The 12069-nt window shown below is 41.6% G+C and overlaps 1 protein-coding gene across 10 annotated transcripts in view; it reads right to left on the reverse strand.

Annotated features, from left to right (window-relative positions):
* Positions 1–10404, reverse strand: part of ZNF185 (zinc finger protein 185 with LIM domain) — a 155254-nt gene extending 144850 nt beyond the window's left edge. For 9 of the 10 annotated variants that reach the window (XM_073543437.1, XM_073543434.1, XM_073543432.1 and 6 more), the window contains exon 1: positions 10251–10404. The gene's annotated coding sequence lies outside the window, so the exon portion shown is untranslated. The remainder of the gene's footprint in view (positions 1–10250) is intronic. The other variant, XM_073543430.1, reaches the window with a different exon arrangement.
* Positions 10405–12069: the final 1665 nt, after the last annotated feature.

Below are 12069 nucleotides of genomic sequence, written 5' to 3' on the forward strand. Positions count from 1 at the left end.
GTCGTGGACCTTTGCTGCCTGATTCTTCTGCTTCCACATTAACAGAGTAGCTCCTTCTCTTCCGCTCAGCCCAGTCGTTGAGACGTCACTGCCAATGTCATTGTGATTGACAGCCGGCTCCCTGCTGCCTAAATGCGGGGAGCCGGCTGTTAATCAGCGCGGAGCAGAAGAGGAAAACCTGCTCTGTTGACATGAGGTCAAAGGAAGCAGGAGAGTCACTGCTCTGTGCCGACAGATATTGTCGGTGGGCAAAATAGGCACGTAGTTAGTAACTGCCTGCCTGTTAGTCCTCAGCCCCATAAGTAAAGAAAAACAATATACTCAAGACATTGGAAAGTTATGAATTTTTGTAATATACTTTATTACATTATTTTGCTTCCTTCTCTCCCAAACACTATGTCCCAGTGCTGTTTCAATGCAGTGGTAATGCTCCTTCTGAAACTGCTTTCAACTGCTGCTCAGCAAAGAGGTGGACACTATGGGGCAGATTTATTAAGACTGAAGTAACGCACAAAAGTAGTACGCCATACTTACTGAAACAGAAGGTGATGAATCCATTAAGATGTACAGTCCATTTAATGAATTCGGCACCTCTTGTAAGCGACACGCGCCTCTGTGCACTGCGCCAGTCCCAGACTGTTGTAGTTTTTCCGGCATACAACGCCCAGACATTTTTGATGAACTTGACATGTGTATGTAGCCATGCCCTAGTCACGTTCATGTTGGTGGCGCTGAGTGAAATTGGTGAAAAAAAGCAACAAAAGTCGAAAAAATTTAGCAGAACTCCCCACTGCGTAAAGAATTTTGCAACTTTTCAAAAATTTTATGCCAGCTTATTCGAGTAGAAGCAACAACGAACTGGTCCATATACACTCATGGCAGAAAGTGTTGGCACCCTTGAAATTGTTCCAGAAAATGTAATATTTCTTCCAGAATATTTTTGCAATAACACATTTTGTTATACACATGTTTATTTCCTTTGTGTGTATTGGAACAACACAAGAAAACAGCGAAAAAAGGCAAATTGGACATAATTTCATACAAAACCTCGAAAATGGTCCGGACCAAATTGTTGGCACCTTTCCAAAATTGTACTTAAACAATCTTGATTTAAGCATGTGATGCTTGTTCAAACTCACCTGTGTCAAGTAATAAGTGTGGGCAATATTAAAATTACTCCGTATACACACATGGAGCTGCTTCAGTCACCACTCACGGCATTGTGATTGGTGGCCGTTTGCACTCCTCAACACTATAATTAATAGCTCGCTCTGCAGTTCATATGCGTAGACTGAGCTGTCAAAGTGCTTCAGTGCGCTTACAGCCCCCATGTACAATGCTGTGAGCGGTGGCTGTAGCCGTGCTGGCCACGCCTCTATGACTGAAAGCTGGCGGCTCACCGGAAAGGAAAAAAGTTAATTTTATCCCAGTAGCCTCGCTTTCCGTGCCATGGCCCGGCTGCTTTCTAACGTTATTAACCTGCAAATAATCCCTATATCTCTAAGGTTATCTGTGTTTGGGGATATGACAGGCTCACCTTAAGGGGTGATGTACAGATGAGTGCGGTTCAACCATCTATTTACCGCAAACCTCAGGCTCATAATACTATCCTTAGGGTGAATAGCTCACACCCTAAACATACAATTAAATCGACTCCAACAGGGGAATGTATTTGTGCCCAAAGCGACTGTTCAGATGATGCTCCCTAGAATGTATCTGAATTATCATATTAGCACCAGTAAACCTTAAAAGGGCTTGTCCACCTTTTAGGACATTTTTTTGTAATGTAAATACATGTAAGTGAGATGAAAAATTTAGTTTTGCTATTTTCATTACTTTTTTTTAACTGTTTGCTTTCTATAGCCTCTATATTGCACTGTCGTTTGCAGGCTGCGGAATGAGTTAACTGAGAATCCATCAGTCAGACTATCCCCAAATAAATGCATTTGATTAAAACTAAATAACTAAATGTCCCCAAAGCTGGAAAAACATCTAAAAATTCACATCATTATTGTTTAAATACATCATAAAGAGTATGCTGGACTAAGGGTAGTAGTTGAGAATCAAACGTTCATTTATTGAACTAATTACAAGTATTATTGGTCTAAGTGAGAAGGTGTCCTTGTGAATTTTTAGGATATCATAAAAAAAAAAAAAACACAGAAAAAAAAAAAGTCAAATTGGACATAATGTCACACAAAACCACAAAAAAAAAATGGACGGGATAAAATTGTTGGCATCTTTCAAAAAATGGGGGTAAACAACTTTGATTCAAGCAGGTGATGCTCATTCAAAGTCACCTGTGGCAAGTAGCAGTTGTGGGCAATATCAAAATCACACCTGAAACCAGATAAAAAGGGGGAGAAGTTGACTCAATCTTTGCATTGTGAGTCTGTGTGTGCCACACTAAGGCTACTTGCACACTTGCGTTCCTTGGAGCTGCGCACGGCCGCTGCTAAGCTCCGCCCCTGCCGCGCCTCCTCCTGTTAGCTCTGCCTATGAGCGCATGACGCTGCATGCGACCTGCGTACCCTATCTTTAGCATTTGGTACGCAGGCCATGCACAGGTATGCGTTTGCCGGCACATGCGTCCTTTTGACGGTGCGTTGACCTGTGCCAAATGAACCCTGTTGCATTTTGGTGCACTCGGCGCACCATCAAAAGGACGCATGCGCCGGCAAACGCATACCTGCGCATGGCCTGTTTACCAAATGCTAAAGATAGGGTACGCAGGTCGCATGCAGCGTCATGCGCCCATAGGCGGAGCTAACCGGAGGCACGGCAGGGGATGAAGCTTAGCGGCGGCTGTGCGCAGCTCCAAGGAACGCAAGTGTGCAAGTAGCCTAAGCATGGAGAACAGAAAGAGGAGAAGAGAACTGTCTGAGGAATTGAGAACCAAAATTGTTCTCTGAAGTGGCCAGCAATGAGTCTGGATCTAAATCCCATTGAACACCTGTGGAGAGATCTTAAAATTGCTGTTTCGAGAAGAAGTCTTCAATATACTCCAGTTGAGAGGTGTAAGAAGCTTGCTAATGGTTATAGGAAGCGACTGATTGCAGTTATTTATTCTAAAAGGTGTACAACCAAATATTAAACTTAGGGTGCCAACAATTTTGTCCTGCCCATTTTGGGGTTTTTGTGTGAAATTATGTCCAATTTGCCTTTTTTTCCCCCGTTTTTTTTTGTTGTTACATACACATGAAGGAAATAAACATGTATATCAAAACGTGTCATTGCAATAATTTTCAGGGAAAAATACTTCATTTTCTGGGACAATTTCAAGAGTGCCAACTTTTTCAACCATGACTACAAATACATACATACATACACTTGACAGCAGACTGTCACGTACCACCATAGCTCCCCTCTTGTTAGGGATTTTATCATACGATCTTAAATATGTTAGATGCATGTCTTGTTCACACGTGGCATTATTTAGGCATTTTTTTCTGTATAAAAAACCCAAGCTATGGCTAGAATACCACACTAGTAATTAGACTTATTTGTGTTGCCTATTTTGGTGCGTTTTTTTGTTTTTTTTTTGTACTAAAATCATTGGGGAACAACTGAAATGCTGAAAACATTGACATGCTGTATTTAGAAAAAAAAATGCAAAACAAAACAAGAACTGCGTTGTGTGAATGAGATTTTATGAATTTTATTCATTTTGCGGTTACTGTAAATCGCTGCATATTTTTCCCATCCGCATAAAAACCTCATTAAATAAAACGCTACTTGTGAACGAACCCTAAAGATAGGAGTACGCCTTGAGTATTTGTAACAGAATTTTCTGTACCAACAACCAGTGTAGTTGAAGGAAAAACTCTGCAATATGAGCATTTTTTATTATATTTTTATGGTTTTTTTTCTTCCATTCATTTGAATGGTTGAAGAATGTTGCAAAACCATTGATTATCCCCAAAAAGATGATATCAGGAAAGAGAAGGATCAGCCATGTTGAATTATCATGCCCATTCTTTTTGCTCTTGGTAGGTGATACACTGCCTCCAGAGAAGCCTGGCAGAGTTTTATCCCACTCTCTCCTCATCGAAAAAACATGGATGTTGGTCGGAGACTAGCATCCATTTGGAGTTTTGGGTGGTTGTCTGTTAAAGGCAATAACTAACTATTCGAGTACTAACGTCACTGGCTCCACAACATTGCTGATCAGTTTGTCATTTGTGTTACGGCATCGCTTCCTCCGGTTGGCAGGTCTCACCTTTACTTATGTCATACTAAGGACTATTCAACGTAAATTAAAGGGTGGAAATGTAAAGAAAACCCTCCATGTATCTGTTTTCTAACTTTCATAAGATTCCTCTTTACTGCCTTAGAGGATACAAATTTGATTATTTTTTCACAAACAACATTGTGCGCTCATCCTTGGGTCGATGCCAAAAGCATCGTAGTAATCACATCAGATCAGGTCATTGATGTTATAGGGATCGAGTAGGAGAAAACTGAAAATGTCCGTACTACCTGACAATCGTTCCTCAAAGTGGGCATACGCCTTAGTGCGCCTGCAAGTGTGTAAATGAAAAATCGACCGAGTTTCATCATGAAAACTCAAACCATTTTTTCTATAATTGTCATCAGATATTCATCCATGTTCTATCAGTGTGTCCATTTTTATGTCTACTATGTCTGGCGTACATGCCCGAAAATGTTGCACAACAGATCACATGTTCACTCTGTCAGCATCTATATACAGTCATATGTAAAAGTTTGGGCACCCCTATTAATGTTAACCTTTATCTTTATAACAGTTTTGTTTTTTGCAACAGCTATTTCAGTTTCATATATCTAATAACTGATGGACTCAGTTATATTTCTGGATTCAAATGAGATTTATTGTACTAACAGAAAATGTGCAATCTGCATTATAATAAAATTTGACCAGTGCAAAAGTATGGGCACCTCAACATAACAGTGACATTAATATTTCGTAGATCCTCCTTTTGCAAAAATAACAGCCTCTAGTCGCTTCCTGTAGCTATTAATGAGTTCCTGGATCCTGGATGAAGGTATTTGTGACCATTCCTGTTTACAAAACAATTCCAGTTCAGTTAAGTTTGATGGTCGCCGAGCATGGACAGCCCGCTTCAAATCATCCCAAAGATGTTCAATGATATTCAGGTCTGGGGACTGGGATGGCCATTCCAGAACATTGTAATTGTTCCTCTGCATGAATGCCTGAGTAGATTTGGAGCGGTGATTTGGATCATTGTCTTGCTGAAATATCCATCCCCTGCGTAACTTCAACTTCATCACGGATTTTTGCACATTATTGTCAAGAATCTGCTGATACTGAGTTGAATCCATGCGACCCTCAACTTTAACAAGATTCCCGGTGCCGGCATTGGCCACACAGCCCCAAAGCATGATGGAACCTCCACCAAATTTTACTGTGGGTAGCAAGTGTTTTTCTTGGAATGCTGTGTTTTTTAGCCTCCATGCATAACGCCTTTTTGTATGACCAAACAACTCAATCTTTGTTTCATCAGTCCACAGGACCTTCTTCCAAAATGTAACTGGCTTGTCCAAATGTGCTTTTGCATACCTCAGGCGACTCTGTTTGTGGCGTGCTTGCAGAAACGGCTTCTTTCGCATCACTCTCCCATACAGCTTCTCCTCGTGCAAAGTGCGCTGTATTGTTGACCGATGCACAGTGACACCATCTGCAGCAAGATGATGCTGCAGGTCTTTGGAGGTGGTCTGTGGATTGTCCTTGACTGTTCTCACCATTCTTCTTCTCTGCCTTTCTGATATTTTTCTTGGCCTGCCACTTCTGGGCTTAACAAGAACTGTACCTGTGTTCTTCCATTTCCTTACTATGTTCCTCACAGTGGAAACTGACAGGTTAAATCTCTGAGACAACTTTTTGTATCCTTTCCCTGAAAAGCTATGTTGAATAATCTTTGTTTTCAGATCATTTGAGAGTCGTTTTGAGGAGCCCATGATGCCACTCTTCATAGGAGAATCACATAGGAGAACTACTTGCAAGTGGCCACCTTAAATACCTTTTCTCATGATTTGATACACCTGGCTATGAAGTTCAAAGCTCAATGAAGTTATAAAACCAATTTAGTGCTTCAGGAAGTCAGTAAAAAGTAGTTAGGCGTGTTCAAATCAAGAAAATGATAAGGGTGCCCATACTTTTGCACCGGCCAAATTTTGTTTAAATGCAGATTGCACATTTTCTGTTAGTACAATAAACCTCATTGGAATCCAGAAATATAACTGAGTCCATCAGTTATTAGATATATGAAACTGAAATAGCTGTTGCCAAAACCAAAATTGTTATAAAGAAAAAAGGTTAACATTAATAGGGGTGCCCAAACTTTTACATATGACTGTAGTCTAGGGCCCCAATGGCACACACGCCTGAATCCTGTTTTGCGTGGGGGTTCGTTGGCCCAGAGAGGCCCAACGAACGGAAGCCAGAACACAAGGTGTATAGTCAGCTTTAGCCAAAGAACAATAAGCATAGCTGTCAAGGGAAAGAAAAGCTCTGCAGTCAGAATTTTGTCAATTCTACAGTGTAATTGTATCTCCACAAACAATGGATTATGCAGTTCCTAGATACAAAAAAGGCAATCTTAGGGCCCCGTCACACATAGCGACTCACCAGCGATCCCGACAACGATATGACCTTGTCAGGATCGCTGGCGAGTCGCTACCTGATCGCTGGTGAGCTGCCAAACAGACAGCTTCACCAGCGATCAGCACCAGCGACGCCGAGCGCGCACGACGCTGTGTACGTTAGTTACCAGCGCGCTGATGCAGGGAGCTGGTAACTAGGGTACACATCGGGTTTCTAAGCGGCATGTCACTTAGAAACCCGATGTGTACCTTGGTTAACTAAGGTACACAGAGGGTTTCTAAGCACCGTTCCAGTTCCTAGAGAGCTGGCAGAATGCTGCCGATGTAGAGGAACTGCCCAATATAAAAACAGAGTGAATGGTAAGTTACAAAAAACGAGAATTGGGACACTTCCATACTAGTCTGCTATGCGCACCAAAAACAGTTTTACCTTTCGAGGCATTTGGTCATGTTTTTCTACAAGTCTTGTGAAATAGGAAATGTAACCAATTATGTAATTTTGTTTTCTTATTAAAAAAAAGAAAATAATTAGGCCACGTTCACGTGATCAGTTTTTTGCCTCAGTATTTGGAAGCCAAAACCAGGAGTGGGTGATAGAAGTGGTGACGTGTTTCCATTATACTTTTCCTCTGACTGTTCCACTCCTGGTTCTGGCTTACAAATACTGGGGTAAAAAACTCACCAAATACTGAATGTGTGACCTTACACCTCAGCAATATGCATGGCATCTATAGATGGGAAGGTCTCCCCAATCATCATTTCCTAATGTGACCCTCACAACAAACAACCTTACATTAATAAAGCCAAATAACAGGGATATCCCTGTGGGATATGTGCATTCAGTAGACTAAAAAAGGTACAGATGGGTTCTTTACAGTTAGAGCATTCAGACTGTGGAACGCCCAACCACAGGAATAGTAATGGCAGACACTATAACAGCTTTTATTAAAAAAAGAGCTGGATGATTTCTTCAGTACACATAACACTGCAGGTTATAGTCAAATTTAATGACCAAAAAGTGTATATATATGGGAAAAGGTTGACCTTGATGGACCGAGGGCTTTTTTCAACCTATGTAACTATATCATGCAACACGAACCTCCGACCGTACAGTATGTCCACCATTGAATAGCCTTCTAGTTCTCTAAATAAATGCACCGATCCTAAGTTACAGCCTATATTATACTGCAGAGCTGAATTTATAATTCCGCAGGCTTCTAATCTAAAACTTCCTACTATTTCTTGCTGCACAGAACCTACATGGGCAATTTGCTGTCTAGAAAGTGTAGATGTTGGACAAGGCGCTGCAAAGTAATCTAATGCCAAAAAAACTTAAAGATGATCTGCTGAGGATGCGTCTGACGACAAGCTTGTAAACAGTTTCCATTGAAGTGCAGCAGAATTATGAATGGAGCTCTGAATCCTGACATATACTCCCAGCTTTAGCTCCTTGCAGGCACCAAGATGCTACTTCTGCACCTCCTATAATCACCTCTCAGGACAACTTTCATTTACTAAATGCATGTATTTGTGGCTAAAAAATTATGTTTACAATTGGGTTTCAATAAAAATATTGCACAGTTTGGATTTTACAGGTTCTTTATTGCCTTGTACATTCAGTTTTGTGGTCTGTGGTCAAAAATCAGCTGAGAATAGCTCAGAAAAGGACAAATAAAAGAGTTACAGAGATGTAGCTCACTGATGGATTCTCAGTTAACCTATTCTCCAGCCAGTGCAACAGAGAAGCCATAGGAGGCAAACGATGCAATTTTTTTTTAATGAAACCCAATTACAAAAATTAGTTTTTAGCCAAAAAGAACCTGTAAGAATCATCTACACCCCCAAACCATTTATATGTGTGTTTCCCTTGACAAGATAAGCATGTCTAATCTCATTATGACCCTAAAAACGAGCCTCCAACAGCAAGAAATTGCATTCTGAAGGTCTGTATGTATATATATATGTGTCTGGAAGTGCATGGGGCGTGACAATGCACTTCCAGCGTCTCAGTCCCATGCTGTACTCCCGACCTGGAGCCACTCTGCGCCAATTGATCGACAGGAGGTGGTCTCCAATTTACAGCGGGGAACACAGTGTGAGGCCGAGGATCTGGAAGTGCATCGTCACGCCCCAATGCTCTTCCAGACACATTTGCACAGGAGGTTCAGAAGAGGACTTCTCACAAAGACCATCGCTTTGGGGTCATAAAGAAATCAAAGTGCTAATCTTTTAAAGGGACACACAGTTATATTAATGCTTTGGGGATGTAGAAGTTTCTGAAATGTAAATAAAATGTGTCCTCAAAGATGGACAATCCCTTTAAAGCTCCTGGGTCCCAAAGGCCAAATCTGTAAAAGCCCCGATCCTAATTTCTTAAGCGTCAGTATCAGTTTTCTCATCCTTTTGGGCCCACCTAGGTCAAATATTAACCCATTTTTCTACGGCCTTCATTTCACAAACAATATAGAATCAGCCGCCCGTACTGAGAATCACACCATATAATTTAGATACAATCTTCTCTAAATGCCAAGAAAACAAAGGCAGAGATATGTTTACAAGCCAAGGACGGTGCACAGGGCAACAGCGAAATAACCCGATCAGGTATGTACAGATGTAGCAGAGCCAATTTTGGACAACTCTGCTCCTACGATGAGCCGCGACAAATGGCAAACCCAGCTCTACATCGCTTTGTTGCACAATTGCATGGACAGAACAGGCGTTTTATGCTTATAGTCAGATGTCAGTGAATGTTGGGAGTTGTAGTTTCACAAGACCAAAACATTCTGTCCAGTATATATTTATAGAGAATAGTCATAAAATTAATCTAATTTACAAAAAAATAGCCAAAACGCAGTTAGAGGTTGAATGGGTGTTTACCGCGCAGAAAATATTATGTGCGGTTAACCTTTTAAATGCCAGCGCTGCATATCTAAAGAATCCTATAAAATACATTAGTCTGTAATAAACCGAAACTTTAAAAGGGCCATAAATACCTAATAATATCTGCAACCTATAAAAATGCAGATTGCAACAGCTCACACATGGGCACGGATGTGTTCCCTGGTGCCGCAGATGGGCGAGATAAAGTAAGGGTCATCGCGGCAGGGATTACATTGAATAACAGCCATTTTCCCTTTACCAATTGATATGGCTGATAGCAGGGGACAATAGCGGAACCTCAGTATTTACAGAGAGAACAGATTGGCTGCAGGTTGACGATCAGATGGTTATGGAGAACATAAGGCAATGCGGGAAAGTTGGAAACACATTTTAATAAATGAATGAATAGCAATGTATATATAAGTGCATCAATATATATGGTAATGTGGGTGAACCAGGGATATAACACAGGCAAATAAAATCAGTATTTTTGCACTAGCTCTGGTGTAACCCATGCCTGTATGACATATATGGGACATGCTGCACAAATTACGGCAGAGCGACATATATTGGACATGCTGATGAATGGAATACATACAACACACAGCAGGTCCTTAAACCCATATGCATATATGGCAAGAACCATAAAATTCTGCATGGACGTAACCACCGGCTCCTCCACTCCATACTTTATTCAGAGCGCTCCTTCATTTCAGCCATATCCCTTTAAAGTGCCCCTATGATTTTTTTCCAGAATCAGTTTTTACCTGCGCTGTGAGGTTTTACAAATCCTGCGACTTATAAATTCAGACCTTGGGCTTGTTGAGTAATCCCAGTCCAGGCGTTGTCTGTAGTACCTGTCTCCAGAGCTGTCAGGTCGATGTGACTCAGGGTTACCTGAGCTCTGACTGAAGATGTGCTCTACTGAAAACAGCCAAGCCCAAGGTCTGAGGACTGGGAGGAGCGGAGGGAGCTGTGCCCTTCAGGGAACCAAACAGGTTTGTCCTACAAAAATTCCTCCGTCCTCATCTTTCTCTTTCTCTAAGTGGGCATAGCTGCCACATTCTTCACATTCTCACCGAAGGCGTCATCGCTGACCCAGTCTCCTGGAAACAGTCACCGAGCTTATTTTTTCATGTTTAGTCATTGACCATCCATGGTCAGGTTGAAAGATTCTAACCATTGCTGACAATTATAGATTTTTCCACCACAAACCAGTTTAGCAGCTTTGAAGAACACAAGACATTATGGGTTTTTCTGACTAATTCTTTGCAGTGTATTGTGGAAACAACGATGACAGATCTATAAAATGCTTCTTGCCGCTGTCATTGAGTGTCACACGGAGACACCATGTTTCATTCTTTGGCCTTCTTTCTCCAGGCACAAGCGTAAAGTAGGAGTCTGAATGAAGGGTTATCATGTATCCGGCGTGGAGAGATGATCTTCTCTATCAGTAAGGATTGGTGATGAGGGTATGTGTTGAGATAGTCTTATCTGAGCATGCTCAGGTGCTAACCGAGTGTCTTCGGCGTGCTCGAAAAATATGTTCGAGTCCCCACGGCTGCATGTCTCATGGCTATTCGATAGCCACAACACATGCTGGGAGTGCCTAAGAAACAGGCAATCTGACAGATAATTCTGGAGGAGATAAAAGTTGCATAATTTCAATTTTAAGGCCTAACCATTTTGTCCTTCAGGAGATAAGAACACAATGTCAACTTTCATCATTTGCAATAGAGCATTTCCACAACTAAATCCACCGTGAAATCAAATCGGTTTGGATTGATTTTATTGCTGCCAATTTTCAGCTTTAGAAAAGGAAAATCAGTAGCAGATATGTCTTGTGCAGAAATACCCCTAAGGCCGAGGTCACACTAACCGACGCAAAATATGGTCAGTATTTTACATGCGTAATACGGATGAATGGCCCCTAAACAGTGCTCCGTATGTCATCCGTAATCAAGGTGTGGTCGCGTATTTTGCGCATGTGAGCATCCGTATGTAATCCGTATGGCGAGATTTTCTCGCAGGCTTGCAAAATGGACATATAATGGAGCCCTATGACAGGGTTTCTAACAGAAAACAAAGGATATAGACACATAGAATACATATATATGTATATATATATATATATATGTATTATATGTGTATATATCTATTCTTTTGTTTCTTTATTAAACCTGTCAGTGTGAGTTTACTGTATCGCGCACTGAATTGCCGGCTTTGCTAAAAGACACCGGGTGCGTATTTCTCGCAAGTCACATGTGTGGTCCGTGTGTAATCCATATTTTTTGCGCACCCATAGACTTGCATTGGCGTACTACGGCCGTAGTACGCTGACAATCGCAGCATGCTGCGATTGGCACGGACCGTAGAATACGGATGAGAAATATACGGCTGGTGCGAGGGACCCTATAGAGAATCATTGGTCCGTGTCTAATGCGTGCTTTTAGCGCCTCTCACTCGGCCGTATTCCTCGCCAGTGTGACCCCGGCCTAAAGGAGATGTCCAAGGCCGACATCAATATGAGATTGGTGGGGTCCGGCAACCAGCACCTCCATCAACAAGCGTGCGTTCTCAATAGGG

The sequence above is a fragment of the Dendrobates tinctorius genome, unplaced genomic scaffold, assembly GCF_039654945.1.
Source record: "Dendrobates tinctorius isolate UK_male_01 unplaced genomic scaffold, ASM3965494v1 ptg000133l, whole genome shotgun sequence".
Lineage (NCBI taxonomy): Eukaryota > Metazoa > Chordata > Amphibia > Anura > Dendrobatidae > Dendrobates > Dendrobates tinctorius.